This window comes from Silene latifolia, chromosome X, assembly GCF_048544455.1.
Source record: "Silene latifolia isolate original U9 population chromosome X, ASM4854445v1, whole genome shotgun sequence".
Lineage (NCBI taxonomy): Eukaryota > Viridiplantae > Streptophyta > Magnoliopsida > Caryophyllales > Caryophyllaceae > Silene > Silene latifolia.
In genome coordinates, this window is record NC_133537.1 from 285,108,718 (window position 1) to 285,124,484 (window position 15,767).

Genomic DNA, 15,767 nt, shown 5'->3' on the forward strand with positions numbered 1-15,767 from the left:
CGTTGCCGGGGACGGTGTTAACTTGATTTGATTTTCTTTAATTGTTTTTAGTTGTGTCTTTCTTTACCTTGGAGAAGTCAAACTCCTCAAGGCTTATTCTAATTGTTTTCAAGTTGTTTGATACTTTGCATGTCTAGGAGATCACAAGGTAACTTGTTACCCATTGATCTTGAAATTGAAAGAACTTTGACCAACAATAGAAGACTTGCTAGGAATACTTTAAGAGGTATTGGTGAGATTGTGGACATTCAACCAAATACCATTGAGTTCATCAACCCTTTTGCAAGAGAAGGAGAGGATAACCCAACACATAACCAACCACAAAATCAACCCACAATGCCTAAATTCTCATCACATTCCATACCAACCGAGGAGAACCTACCCAATGGTACTCCCACAGCACAACATTTGACCGGTAATTTCATTGCAAAATCCGCATTTATACAATTAGTTGAGAGAAGTCAATTTGGGGGGATGCCTAGTAAAGACCCTCATTCTCATATGGAGACTTTTTGTGACTATTGTGGTGCAATTTCTCAAACCGGAGTTACTGAAGACCAAATTCGATGGGTCTTATTTCCTTTTTCTTTGTTTGGTTCCACGAAGCAATGGTTAAAGTGCCTAGATAAGGCTACTCTTGGTATTGACTCTTGGAAGAAATTGGGACTTGCTTTCTACAAGAAATTCTATCCTCTGGAGAAGACTAACATGTTGAGAGCCCAAATTACCGGTTTCAAACAAAGGGATGAGGAATCTTTGTATGAAGCATGGGAGAGATTCAAGGATACTTGCCGATCTTGTCCACATCATGGACTTAGCGAGTGGTTCCTTGTACAACAATTTTGGAATGGTCTATATGATGACTCCCGAAACATTCTCAATATGGGATCAAATGGTATGTTTGTAGGGAAATATCCGTAAAATTCCCTTTAATTTTAAGGATTATAACGCAAATTTAACATGCGATTATTGTCATAAAACAAAATTACAATAGAAACGATAAAGAACAAAGAATCAACCTCGGGTCCTTGCAAATACGGCCTAAGAACAGAAATCAAAGTAGATTTCCTCCTAATCGTTGCACCCAAGACCGTCTGAGACTATGCCCCTTGTGCTAGAAAGTACTCTCTAATTGCCTTGCAATATTGAGAGAGTTTATGTGAGGTTTTCGATGTGAGATCTAGGTTTCAGAGAGAATTGCCCCGAAACCCTAGTTTGTGTGCAAATGATTATGCTTAGGTCAAAAGGAGAGAGGCTCTCTCCTTTTGTCTTGTTCGGCCAAACCGTGGGTTAGGGAGGAAGTGGGCTTTCCACTTCCTCCTTATTTTAACTCGTGGTTTGACTCGATTTTCGCTAAATGTATATGACGGGATTTTATCATAAATCGTCATCGGTTATCGGTTATTAAAATATCAACTAATAACATGACTCAGTCGATATATTAATACTTGTCCGACAAAGACGATATTGTATAATAAATTAATTCAATATACATTAATTAAATATAAATCGTTTATATTCAATTTACGAATTAACCGCTTAATTCGCCTTAGCACGTATTATTTAATCCGTATTAAATAATTATCTCAACATCGCGTTTGACTAATTACTAGTCAATAACTCCGACTAACTGCTTAGTCATTTTAGGCATCAACATGACTGTATTTTCATACCGTCACATCTCTCAAACGTATCCTATAGGTGTGACTTTTAGGGACCAGTTGATCACCGCCATCTGTATGACAATAACGTCAAACTTATCTAGCAAGCCAACCGTTATTGATAAACGTGGACCAACTGATAATAATACAAAAGTATGCCCTTTGATCCTTTTAGAGATTTAAATGTTATTACACTAACTGTAGAGGACACCAGCCCCAACAATGTTTACCAAATTTGATGATAATGAAACATGGAACAAGATTGAGGAAATGGCGGTCCATAACTCACAATATAGTAGACCTCGTAAGGCTACTAGAGGAGGAAAGCATGAAGTGAACTCTATTACTCAATTGGGTGATCAACTTAGTGCTCATATTGATTCCATTAATTTGAAGTTTGAGAAGGCTATGGCTAAGCTTGAAGAAGCCTCCAATTCACCTAAGCAACATGTTAATGCCTTGGTGGCATCTTCATCAATTCCAAGTGGAGTATGTGAGAGTTGTGGAACTTTGGGACATGACCAAAGTGAATGGAGGGGAACAAGTGAATGCTTTCCAAGCATACAAGAGTGGTACCCCTTATTCCAACTATTACAATGAAAACACCAAATTCCATCCCAACCTCTCATACAAAAGCCAAAATGTTCAAAACCCTCAAACAACATACACTCCACCTCCAATGAGAAACAAAGCTCAAAGACCCTTTTATAACCAAAACCAAGGTTATCAAAACCAAACTCCATACAATCAAACAAATGACCAAGGTTTTGATGTTCAAAAAGCGGTCCTCCAAATGCAAAAGAACCAACAAGAGTTTTTCACTCAAATGGAAAAGGATAGCCAAGCAAAAGACATCACCATTAACAACATACTAGCTCACACAAAGTTGTTGGAGACCCAAATGTCTCAATTGGTATCTTTAAGTTCACAAAGACAAAAGGGGCAATTACCACCTCAAAGTAATCCCCCAAGATAAGAATCGGTGAGTGCCATCCATTTGAGGAGTGGTACAAGGTATGAAGGGCCGAAGAGGCCCGTTGATGAAGATGTTGTGAATGCTAGTGACAAGGAAAGAGTTGCTGAAAACTCTAAAGAAGAAGAACCCACCATTCAAGAAGTTTCAAAGGAGAATGAAGAGAAGGCTAAAGAGAAAGAGCCTATTGTGATTCAGCTTTCATTTCCAAGTCGTCAAGCTAAGCCTTAGTTTGATGAACAACTTGGGAAGTTTATGGAGATTGTCAAGAACTTGGAAGTCTCAATTCCATTTACGGAACTAATCAATCACGTTCCGACCTATGCGAAATATAAGAAAGATATTCTTACAAAGAAGAAATCCATCCGGAAACTTGAGATTATTTCCTTCACTAAGGTGAGTAGTATCATCCTACAAGGAAGTTCACCTCCAAAACTAAAGGATCCAGGAAGCTTCTCTATTACATGTACCATTGGCGACACCACAATCAACAAAGCTCTATGTGACCTTGGGGCAAGTGTGAGTGTCATGCCATTTTTGGTGTACAAAAGGTTAGGAATGGGAGAGCTTAAGTGCAATAATATAACGCTTCAAATGGCGGATCGATCACGAAGACACCTTTAGGGGTATGGAAAGATGTGCCGGTAAGAATTGACAAGTTCTTCATCCCGGTGGACTTTGTTATTGTTAATATGGAGGAAGACTCCAACATTCCTATCATTTTAGGAAGACCTTTCTTACACACCGCAGGAGCGGTGATTGACGTGAAACATGGAGAACTCACCCTTGAAGTGGGAGATGAAACAATCACTTTTAATCTTGACAAGACAATGAGAGCTCCCCGATTACATGAGCCGTGTTTCATGGTTGATCATTATAGCCAAGAAAGTGATAGAAATAAGTTGACGTCTCAATGAAAAGAACAGGCTATGGGTAAAGAATCACCACCCATATGGGAGAAGAAAATGGGTAACCTCCAAGATGCTCCGTCCAAGGAACAAGAAAGTCTCAACAAAGAGAGTTTGAAAAGCTCACTCATGACAAGTGAAGAGGAGGCCTCATTTGCCATAATGACAAGAAGAAAGAGGAGTTGTTCTCATCAACTCGTGATATTATTGGGGAACAAGTAGATGAAGTATGCGGTCTTTGGGATGATGAGTTTAAAGGGATATTCAATCCCTATATCGGTAATGCTATAGACCACAATGAAGAACAACAAGTGCAAAGGTCTATTGAAGATCTTTATCATGACAATCAACAAGCTTTCGACTACTTCTTCTAGGTGTTGAGTAACATCAACAACACATTGGCTATGCCCCCTTGACATCTTATGTATGGATGAGAGTTTCGTGGAGTCCTCCCTAAACCACCATTTGTAAATATTCTAACCCCTTAACTTGCATTTTACTTATTGTATTGCATTTTTTGTCAATTTTGGATTTGTATTTTTATGCCTTGATCAAGATTTTCATCATTTTGAGAGAAAGTGAGGGAGGGACTTATGTGATTATTGATGTTTATTGTTTTGACATAGTGTGGAGATAGCAATTGCCTAGGCTATCCAAGTCTTCGTAGTGCCCCCACAATGATAACCAAAGGAATGAAGAGTAAATGACACGGGTTATGAAATACCCACGGATGGAACTTAATTCGTGTGGTAAAGGGAAGATCTGAGCGTCCCAACCCTGAACCCGCTCGTCCTGAAGACAATCCGAGCGTCCTGGTGAAAAGATGCTCGTCCTGAGAGAGCTGGAAAAAAAATCTTTGGACTGACTGAGAATCTGAGCGTCCCACAAAGAATCCGCTCGTCTCAGTCAGGACGCTCGTCCCATTAAGAGTCCGCTCGTCCTACTGCTGGTAAAATTTCGGATTTCTCCCTGACAAGGAATTCGAGCGTCTTTACAGCAATCCGCTTGTCCTCCTTCAAAAGACGATCGTCTTCCTCAGAAGACGCTCGTCCCATCACTTACCTTTTCAATGAGACTTGTAAGACATAAACCAACTCGAGTCTCATTAGACCATGCATATAGTTGGATAGGGAGGATTAAGTCAACTTGTAGGTGTTGTACAATCTAATCGATTCGGCTCTGGGATCCAAACCTTCCAAGGGATTGTAAGATATACACTAACTCGATCCCATTACAACAATAATTGCTTGCATCTAATAGATAATATGTTTGTATGATCAAATCCCATGAATCCCCTATGAACCCATGACACCCTAGTGCTTATAATCAATTGTTTACATCTCATTTTAATCATCTTGCTTGCTTTCATTATTTTGTTTGCATTGTTATTTAGTTTAGTTGATGTCCTACCTCAACCCAAATTGTGACACCCTTAGACACAACTACTTGCAATCGAAAATCCTACATCAATACCCGTCCCTTGGGATACGACCTTTACTTACCTCTTTACTAAAAGTAGAGTAGTTTGTGAAGTTATAAATATTGTTTTGGTCTAGGTAACTCTTAACTACAAGTAACCGAAATCAATACACCGACCATTTACCTCACAATACATCCTCTAGTCCAGGCTAATGAAGCTCAAGATGTAGACCACCTTACTCGTTCAGGACATCCATATCAAAATGTCACTCAAACGAATGGTCCAGTTACTACTAACACAAATGTCATCACACCCAACGATGGCGAAGATACTTCTCCCGACCATTTATTGAAGCAACTTCAAAAGACAAAGGCTGATCTTTCCGTCTGGCAACTAGTTGCAAGTTCATTTCATCATCGCCTGGCTTTACTGCAAGGATTGGCCAAATTGAACGTAGCACATAACGCTACACCTGACGACGTCATCAACCTAGTCTTCCAAGACTCAGTCAAGCTAAGTAACCCAGTTACTTTCTCGGATGAAGATTTGCCTCCCTTTAGTGTCACTCATAACCTTGCTCTATACATTACAGTCACATGCTTGAAGAAAAATGTACCCATGACTTTGGTGGATGATGGCTCCGCTGTCAATGTCATACCACTAAAAACAGCATACAAGTTAGGCATGAAAGAATCAGACTGGACTCCTACCAACCAAGGTGTTCGGGCGTACGATGGAACGCGACGTAAATTAGTGGGGCTAGTTAACCTTACTGTGGCCACTGGGCCAATCGAGCAAAAGGTTAATTTTCAGATGGTGGACATAGAGGCATCTTCCAATATACTTTTGGGTAGGCCCTGGATTCATGCTTCCAAAGCAGTAACGTCCACCTTACACCAGAAAATCAAGATCCCTCTAGATGGCAAGGTAGTGACGATCACTTCGTCACCTATCAAGGCCGTGATAAAGAAAATGTCAAGCAACCATGTAATTGCAGATCCAGTGTATGAGCTTGGAGGGTTTCAAATCATAAACCTTATAGAGAGTGAGCTGGCTCCCTTACACTTCGATCCATACTCCAACTTAGTGGTCAACCACTTGCTCAAGTCCCAGAGATACTTCCCAGGAATGTCGTTAAACCCTATCAGAGAGAGTACCTTCGCACCTATTAGAGAGTGTGACTCCCAAAAGATACTACTAGGAATGGGGTACAAACCCACGAAAGCCGAAACTATTGAAATGCTTACTCAGGTTCGGAATCGCAAGAAAAAGGGAATCCAAATGCAACCTTATCTCCCTACATTAAATGGTTACTTCGTCAGAGAAGGGGACTGTGAAATTTTGTATGCATTTCCCGAACCTTGGAGATACAAAGGCGTTCAACTTGCTGGAATCGAGGTCTTCCACAATTGCTACTTTATTCCTCCAGAAACGGTTCCTACCGTCAAAGCTCGTCAGACACCTTGTCTCGACGAACAAGCTGTTAGCCTCCTGTTTGGAGAGGATCGATTCGTCAGGGCAGCACAGGATGAGATCATTACCATGATACTTCAAGACGACCATTTCAACCTTACAACATTGATCACCGACACCAACTCAAATCAGCAGAAGGGATGGAGAAAGTCGATCAAATGGACCAAAAATAGAGAAAAATTCTTCAAGGTCACTACCGCAGAAGGAGAGATGTTCAAAAGAGAACCCGAAGATGATGAATTCGAATCAGAGTCGGAGTCAGAGTCAGAATCGGAACCTAAGTCTAGAGAAGTCGCTAGAGAGTCTCCTCCTGTCGTCACTCCCCACCCTTCCGTTTCTCCTAGCATAACATCATCTAGTAACAGTAGCTTGGGGAATGTCTCAGCAACTGTCCCTTTACCGCCACTGACTACTGTGCAGATGGCTTCTTTGTTTCACCTGTTTTCAAATTTTAATATGAATAAATCTGATTCCGCTTACTTCTTATGTTATTCTGAATGCAATTCTATTTACGATGATAATAAGGATGATCCTGACCCAGACTCAATCGAATTACCTCCCTATATAATCAAAGAAATACTAGAAGAGGGGGAAGGGGTACCAGTTATAGAAAACACCGAACCTATCAACGTAGGAACGGAATTAGAACCCCAAGAACTTAAGATAGAGACGACCCTAGGCCCAACTGAAAGGGCCAATTTCATCGACCTCCTACACGAGTTCAGAGACATCTTCGCTTGGTCTTACAAGGACATGCCAAGGATCGACAGGGATATTGCTGAACATCGCATTCCAATCAAGCCAGGTTTCAAGCCTGTAAAACAGAAGCTTCGTCGGATGAGGACAGAGTGGGCTCTTAAGATTAAAGAAGATGTCGATAAAAAAATTCAAAGCTGGATTCATCAAAGTTTCCGAGTATTCAGACTAGGTGGCTAACATAGTCCCCGTACCTAAAAAGGATGGGCAAATCCGGTTTTGAGTTGACTTCAGAGACTTGAACAAGGCGAGTCCTAAAGACGACTTCCCTCTACCACTCATCGACATATTGGTAGATAATACAGCAGATCACGCATTCTTATCCTTCATGGATGAGTATGCAGGGTAAAACCAAATCAAAATGGCCGTAGAAGATATCCACAAGACAGCCTTCATCACTCAGTGGGGCACGTACTGTTATACTGTTATGCCATTGGGTCTAATCAATGTAGGGGCTACATATCAACGCACTGCGACTACCTTGCTACATGACATGATGCACAAAGAAGTGGAGGTGTACGTAGATGATATGATTGTCAAATATAAGGATAGGAATGGGCACATCGATAACCTTCGCAAGTTCTTCCTCAGATTGCGCAAGTACAATATAAGACTTAATCCTCAGAAATGTGCATTCGGAGTAACGTCAGGCAAGCTTCTGGGATACGTCGTCAGCCAGAAGGGAATAGAAATTGATCTATCCAAGATCAAGGCCTTAATCGAAATGCCACAACCCCAGACAGAAAATGAGGTTAAAGGATTCTTGGGCAAGGTCCAATACATAAGCCGATTCATATCGAAACTCACCATGATCTATCTTCAAAAAGCTCAAGAAAACATACCAAACCATATGGGACGAAGACTGTCAAAAGGCATTTGACAAGATAAAAGAGATACTGGCTAAGCCACCTGTGCTAATGCCTCCCCAACGAGATCAACCTCTTGGTTTATATCTCACAGTCACCGAAATAGCCATGGGGGCTATGTTCGCGCAAACTGTTGGAAAGGAAGAGAGAGCTATCTACTACCTTAGTAAGAAGTTCTTAGAGTACGAGTGTAAGTACACACCTCTTGAGAAGACATGCCTCGCTCTTGTATGGGCAAAAAAGAAGCTACGCCACTACATGCTTAGCTACTCTGTCAAGGTGTATTCTAAAATGGATCCCGTCAAATACCTCTTCGAGAAACCCGTTCTCAATGGACGCTTAGCAAGATGGACCTTAATGCTCTCAGAGTTTGACCTCAAATACGTACCCTTGAAAGTCATAAAGGGTCGTGTAGTGGCCGAATTCCTCGCAGACAATCCAATAAACGATACACAAGCAATAGACACATGGTCGTTTCCAGATGAGGATATTCTACAAACCAGTATGGATTCTTGGGATCTTTATTTTGATGGGGCATCCAATTTTAGAGGATTTGGAATAGGCGTGTTGCTCATTTCTCTTGAAGGCGAGCATACATCACTTTCTGTCAAGCTCGACTTCGAGGTGACAAATAACACAACAGAGGATGAGGCTTGCCTCATTGGTTTACAAGCAGCAGTGAGTTTAGGCATCAAGCATTTTCGAGTTCACGGTGACTCATCTTTAATCATCAACCAAATTACTGGATCCTGGAAAATCCGAAGTGAAAGTCTAGCACCCTATTAGGCTAGGATAGATCAAGTCGCTCAATTCTTCGATCAGGTTACTTATCTACACCTACCTCGCGAAGACAATAATCAGTTTGCGGACACTCTTGCAAAACTCGCATCCTTGATTAATATGCTAAACGACATGGTTGAAATGCCCTTGTGCATTGAACGGTGATCAGAGCCAGCCTATGTACACTTCCTCACGGATGAAGAAGAAAACCCAGAGGAACCTTGGTTCAAAGCTATTCTTAATTTCAAGCTCTATGGTACATACCCACCAGATATGGAAAAGAGGGGACAACGCGCCATACGCCTACTTGCCTCTCAATACCTCCTCATGCAGGGAGAGTTGTACAAAAGAACACCTCTTGGTGCCGTCCTGCGTTGCCTTGATCTTTCACAGGCACAGAAAATAATGGAAGAAGTTCATGATGAAGAATGCGGTCCTCACATGAGTGGACCTATAATGGCTAAGAAGATTACGCGTCTAGGGTATTACTAGACGACAATGGAGTCAGATTGCATCAAATATGTTAGGCACTGTCACAACTGCCAGATCTTCGGGAATGTATAACATGTTCCTTGGGAAGATCACTCTAGCTGAGACAGGAGGTTACTGTTTCATTTTAGTAGCCATCGACTATTTTACTAAATGGGTCGAAGCAGCATCTTACACCAGCCTTACAGCCAAACATGTGGCGAAGTTCATACAAACCAATCTCATCTGTTGATATGGTTGCCCACATGAAATCATCAGTGACAATGGATCACATTTTCAGACCGAAGCTGCACAATTGCTAGCCAAATATAAGATTAAGCATCATCATTCCTCACCCTACAGACCTCTAACTGATGGCGCGGTAGAGGCAGCTAACAAGAATGTCGTCACAATTCTCAAGAAAATGATCGACAGTTATCGCGATTGGCCAAGCAAAATTCCATTTGCATTATGAGGATATCGCACGTCAGTTAGGACGCCCACTGGAGATACTCCTTTCTATTTGATTTATGGCATGGAAGTTGTACAACCAGTGGAGCTAGAGATCCCATCTCTGCGCATTCTACTCGAAAGTCAAATTCTAGAAGCTGATTGGAAAAGGGATAGGTATGACGAACTCGTCCTCTTGGACATACGAAGGCTACGCGCATTACATAATGTGCAGACATATCATCAGGCACGTATCAAACACGCCTTTAACAAACGGGTCAAACAGAAATAGCAAAGAAGGAGATTTAGTACTCAAGTCAGTCAGAGCTCTCCTACCTATCGATCCACGAGGAAAATTTAAGCCTAATTGGGCGGGACCATTTTTGGTCAAGTCCATACTTTCAGGGGGTGCGGTTAAGATCATAGACCTAGACAAGAATGATTTTTCTAATCCTACCAACCTAGACCAATTGAAATGGTACTACCCTTAGAAATAGGATAAAACGGGCCTCGCGTGACCCACGTGCCGCTCGTGCAACACGAAATAAAACCGGCCCCTGGCCCGCTAAAAGCTTATGACATTTCGCTCTTGCATTTTGACATTTTGGCATCCTCATATCATCAAATAAATTAAATTTCACTTCTTTAGGAGTAAGTAAAGCACATGCTTATTTTCTAAGTTCATTACAAGCTCTTGCTTCGAACATTTATTCTTTTACATTTTCCTGAACTACACACAGAGTTTGATTTCATTTTTTCTAATGAATACGTAGGCAATCCTTCACAGGATACAACCCGTCATTTTTAAAATGTAAATAGAAGGACATTTGCATTTGCATTTGAAATTCGACAAGAATAAATAAAGGAATTTTATGAAAGTTTCTTAACTAATAAATCTTTTATTCATTGTTCCATAAATAATAGTAATACGCCAAATACATATAAATTTAAATGCTGAAATTAAAATGCTAGGCTAGGATTCTAAAAACCCCGTCATTTATTACAACTCAAATAATAATAAATAATAATATTATAAAATGATTAATACTATTCTTCCATTTTCCCCTTGCCTTTGTCACTCTTGTCATATTTCTTGTCTTGACCACGAGCGGGACGCTCTTGCGTTATCTCCGACCTAATTACCAACGGTTATTCTCACGGTCTAGCATCTCCATTTAGATCCACTACCATCTTCTCAGTAGGAGCATTCTTTGGTTTCTTCGACGGACGAACAACCCGATATCCGGCCTCTTCTTCTTGTTCCTCAGTCAAGTACCTTTGGTTCTCCTTCTCGACCTCGCGGATTTTGCAGTCTATAGGCTCGTGTTTCCTTAGCTTCTCACGCTCCTCAGGGGTGCCAACTTTCCTCCATTGTAGATATGAGTCAGATACCCATAATGAGCCAACTGAGACAGGTATGAACCACATATTCCTTTGGGCCCAACGAATAGCCCACTCCCGACAAGACTCTGCAGTATGTGCCAAGGTAATTTGAGGGAAAGTGCCTAGCTTTAGGATTTTCTGTCTTAAGCCCACTTGCCTCATCAATCTCTCTGGAAAGGTATGAACCTTGAATTCCAAGCCGGGAACGCGAATGGACCGCGTCGGATCCAAAAATGATACTCCAATCACTGACCTGAGATGCCACCATGGCACTATCCACCTGATCAGGGGCCCACCTTCACTCTTCAGTTTCTTTTCCCAGTAATCGCATACTCGACTGAAGTCCACTGATACCCGTCATTGTGAGTACCAAAAATAACATTTATAAAACCTATTAAAACTAACAAAAGCTAGTGGTAACAGGGTCGAACCACAGAGAGGCAGATGTAATTATTAGATGTCTAATTTCAGTCTAAGGTAACAGTGTGTGGGGGTTGAGTTGATTTGGTCTATAGCTAAAGGCAAATAAAAGACAGTAAACTAAATAAACGGATAAAATCAAGAATTAAAAGGGTGCAAGGATGGTCGGTTCACTATAGTTTCGGCGGCAGCAAACTAGGTAGGTCGAAAACAATCACGTGAGACGGGAAAATAAGAGGTCCTTTCGGTCCACTCTCACAGGTAGCATCTTTCGATCTCGCTACGGGTCCCTAATACCACTAATACTGACTTTCGTCCTGAAAAGTGACTGAAAGGTCTAAATTAATCTATCTTTCGATCTAATTAATCTAGTCGTCTTAATTAAGCAGGCTATCTTCCTTCTCTATCTTTCGATCTTTATCGGGTCGGCCAAATCCTAGGTATTCAACTGGTCGCGTGCACTCGATTCGTCAAACTCAACAATTAAAACAATTAAAACGAAGCAATCTCAGCGTGGCCAGTCGATCGACCGGCATGCGATTTCAGGCCATGTTAATTCTAATGCCGCCTAACCTACAGTTCCCCTACATCCTAGCACAATTAATTTAGCTACTCATACTAGGAATGATAACAACAATGAATTTAACGAAATTAATTCCTGAATTCATGCTTAAATTGATGGAATAAAAGGCTAGCACAAAACGATAATTATGGCTTTGGGAAACTAACTAACAATTCTATACTATGAACGATAAAGTAATGAAACTGAAAATAAGCAGAGGAAAATACCGTGAAGATGAATGGTAATGGAAAGATTAAAAGAACGAACGAAAGCAATATCCCAAACCCTAATTATTTGATATGCTCAAACTGATAAAGAACTGAAGGAAAACTAGATAATTTTCTGAATGAATATTCTGTAAATCTAGCTTACGTTATATAGAATACAACGTAGTTCTTATTCCAAAACCTAATGTACTATGGGCTTTAAATTTCTCGATCTTTTAAATTCACGCTGAATCACGGCCTCAGTCGATCGACCATGATGCTCAGTCGATCGACCAACTTATGCTGAACAGTAGCTTCTGATCTACGTGCCTTGGTCGATCGACTAAGGGAGCTAGTCGATCGACTGCTTTAGCTGATACTTGACTTCTAATTCTCGTGGACTTGTCTTTCAGGCCTCGAAATGCGCACCAAGCTCGTTCCTTGAGTGAATACTTTACGTCAAATGCAGTGCAAGGTACTCGGGGACGGATTTGGCTCAATATCTACTCATTTCCGCATAAATCTGCAATATTACATAAAAATACGAAAGTAGACGAAATGGGGCAAATAGTAGCATAAAACTACACAATTGAGCTCTGAAATGCGTGTAAAATGGGGTGTAAAACATCATATAAAAGACACGCATCAAACTTCCCCAAACCAAACCCTTGCTTGTCCCCAAGCAAGAACTAGACTCGATCTATAGGAACGAGTTCAATCTCAGAGCGAAATGCAATTGAATAGCCTAAACCAATTTAATGCAAAATTAACAATTAATCAATAACGTGAATCATGCAAACAAGTTATGGAGTTGTTAAAAACTGCTGAACAGTCAACTGTAGAGACTTATCAAATCGGACTCTCACGGGTCGCTCAAATCACTCAAATAAGTACAAGGTGAATAATGTATAAGATGGAAAGGAGTAATATTGTAGTGACTCTCACCTAACTACGACCTATAAGAACATGCCTGCAATATAATATGAAAGTAATCTCTACAACCGTACATATGCATTCCAACCGAACAAATGACCATGACACATGCCGAGGTATATATAGGATATGTGAGATAATGGGCAGGAAAGGCAAAACATTTATGGGAATGTGGGGTACATGTGATCAAGCTAGTACCGTAATAAAACCATATCACAATATCCACTTCTTGCTCAGACTTCAATCGACACGGTGCTATAGCAAGCACAAAACTCACAATCTCCGAAATAATCAACTCCCCATAAAATACAATTGAAGCATGGGAGCAAAAATCGCCATTTGAATAAAGACTTGAATCATGCGAATTGATTTTTTCCTCTTTTCTTCTCGGCATTAGTCGATCGACCAAGATGGCCAGTCGATCGACCTCATCTACAGTACAACACTCTTTTTTCTCTTTTTTTTTTTGTCGAATCATTTTATCTCTTTTCTTTTTCTTTCTTTCTTCCTTTCCTTCCTTTTTCATCTTTCCAACTTTTCATCTCAGAATGAGCATATGCTCCCAAAAACGAAGTAACAATCCGAAAACGTAAACTACTAGCTTGACAAAGGCAGGCTAAGTGTAGGATGTAGTAACGAGACAAAAAGGCTGTTTTTGGCAGTGTGGGGCTTATGGGTAGAATGAATAAAGGAAGACCTCTACCACATGTGTCAACTAACCACAAACCGAATGCATACAGGTATTAAGCAGATTAAGTTCATATTTATGCACATTTATGTAACATGTCGCATAAGGAGTAACTACTCACATCCTAGATAAACTGGTCATGGATGTCACCAGTTATAGGCTCTAAATCTCAGAAATATGATGTAGTTTGCCAATAATCAAAGTCAAGTCTAAAGTTCAGAAAGAAATGTAATGAAAACTCGTAGACTATGCATATGTGATTCTACTAAAAACATGTCGATTTAGCAAGGCTTAGGAAAAAACAGATGCAAATGCAATGTCATCATTGAAATACTACCGTTCCGACTCGACCTATATGCTAAAATAAACGTGCATTTTTTAAAATTTTTGAAAATTTTGAAATTTTTTTGAATTTTTGTATATAAAAAAGAATTAAACAACAATGCAAACTGAAATGTAAACGTGAATGCAACAACATATGAAATGCATCGCAAAACCCTTCCCCAAACCAAATCGCACAATGTCTCCATTGTGCAAAATCATGTAATGAAGAAAAGAAAAACGGGAATTTGCGAGAAAATTAAGTAAAGGACATGAAGTAAGGCTTAGAAACTCACAAGACTTTAAGCGCAGCAAAAGGAAACCTCCCCAAACCAATAGCGAGCTAGAGGTTTGATGAGCAACAGATGCTACCAATAAGTACCTGAAAAGACAACAATACCACGCATAAAACCGAGAAAACAACGTTGAAGCGGTAATTATGTACAAAATTAAGAAGATGGAAGAAATCAAATATATGACGGAAAATAAAGTGTAGTAGAAAACTCCCTTCATTCCGCAAATCGACCAAACACAGCAGGGGAGTGATCGTAAACAGGTACAGAAGTGTCCCCGGTCGATCGACCACATTACTCAGTCGATCGACCAATGTGTCAGGAACAGAAGCTCCTGGAACTGTGCAGCTCAGTCGATCGACCATAAGGGTCAGTCGATCGACTAGAATAACTACTGTAACTTTCCGATTTCTACGAATTAGTTCAATAACTTAAGCTAATAAGGTCTAAAAACCTGCAAATGCACAATAATACACGCCCAAAATTGCGCAAAACCCAAAGTAACCATGTAAAGTGTTTAAAATCCTAAGCAAAGTTAAAATACGAAGTCTCGCGCACACAAAAGCAATAAATAAAAGGTTCAACGAAAGCAAATAAAATGTATAGTTTGTGAAAAAGTCTCAATCAACTAATAGTTGATCAAGAACGGCCATGGAATGGCCCACTTGACTAGCTTCTGGCTACAAGAGGTAGCCTCAACAGTGCTCATCTTCTCAGCGGCACTCTTCTCAACTTCATCATCCGACAAGCTCAACGGATCAACATGTCGGACATCTTCCCACTCAATGACCTCCTCTGACTCGTCGGAATCCAGATCAGACTCCGTTGCTTTGACTGGCTCATCTTCGGGCTCCTCATCAGTGCCATAGCTAAGGCATCCTAGACCACCTCTTTGAACAATTGGCTCCTTCACAGCTGGTGCAACATGTGGCTCTTCCTTCCCCAAACCAGCTCCTACAATATCTAAAACAGTAGAATCTTCCTCCACTTTGCTTCCAATCTGGGGCGGAGGTGTCACAACAGGAGTAGGAATAGAGACAGGCATTTCAGGAAGTATAAAATAAGATTTCTTTTCAGAAACCGTATTGCAAGTGACAGGCCACAGGGGGTATTGCTTCCTAGTTGTATGGGCAAAGACAATGGAGTGCTTGCCCACCTTAAAGGTCAAAGTTCCCGAACCAACATCAATAACTGCACCAGCAGTGT

At 40.6% G+C, this 15,767-nt stretch overlaps 1 non-coding gene across 1 annotated transcript; it reads right to left on the reverse strand.

Annotated features, from left to right (window-relative positions):
- Window positions 1-708: 708 nt before the first annotated feature.
- On the reverse strand, window positions 709-815 carry LOC141624631 (small nucleolar RNA R71). The gene has a single exon (XR_012534437.1). It is a non-coding gene; the product is annotated as a small nucleolar RNA R71 (small nucleolar RNA).
- Window positions 816-15,767: the final 14,952 nt, after the last annotated feature.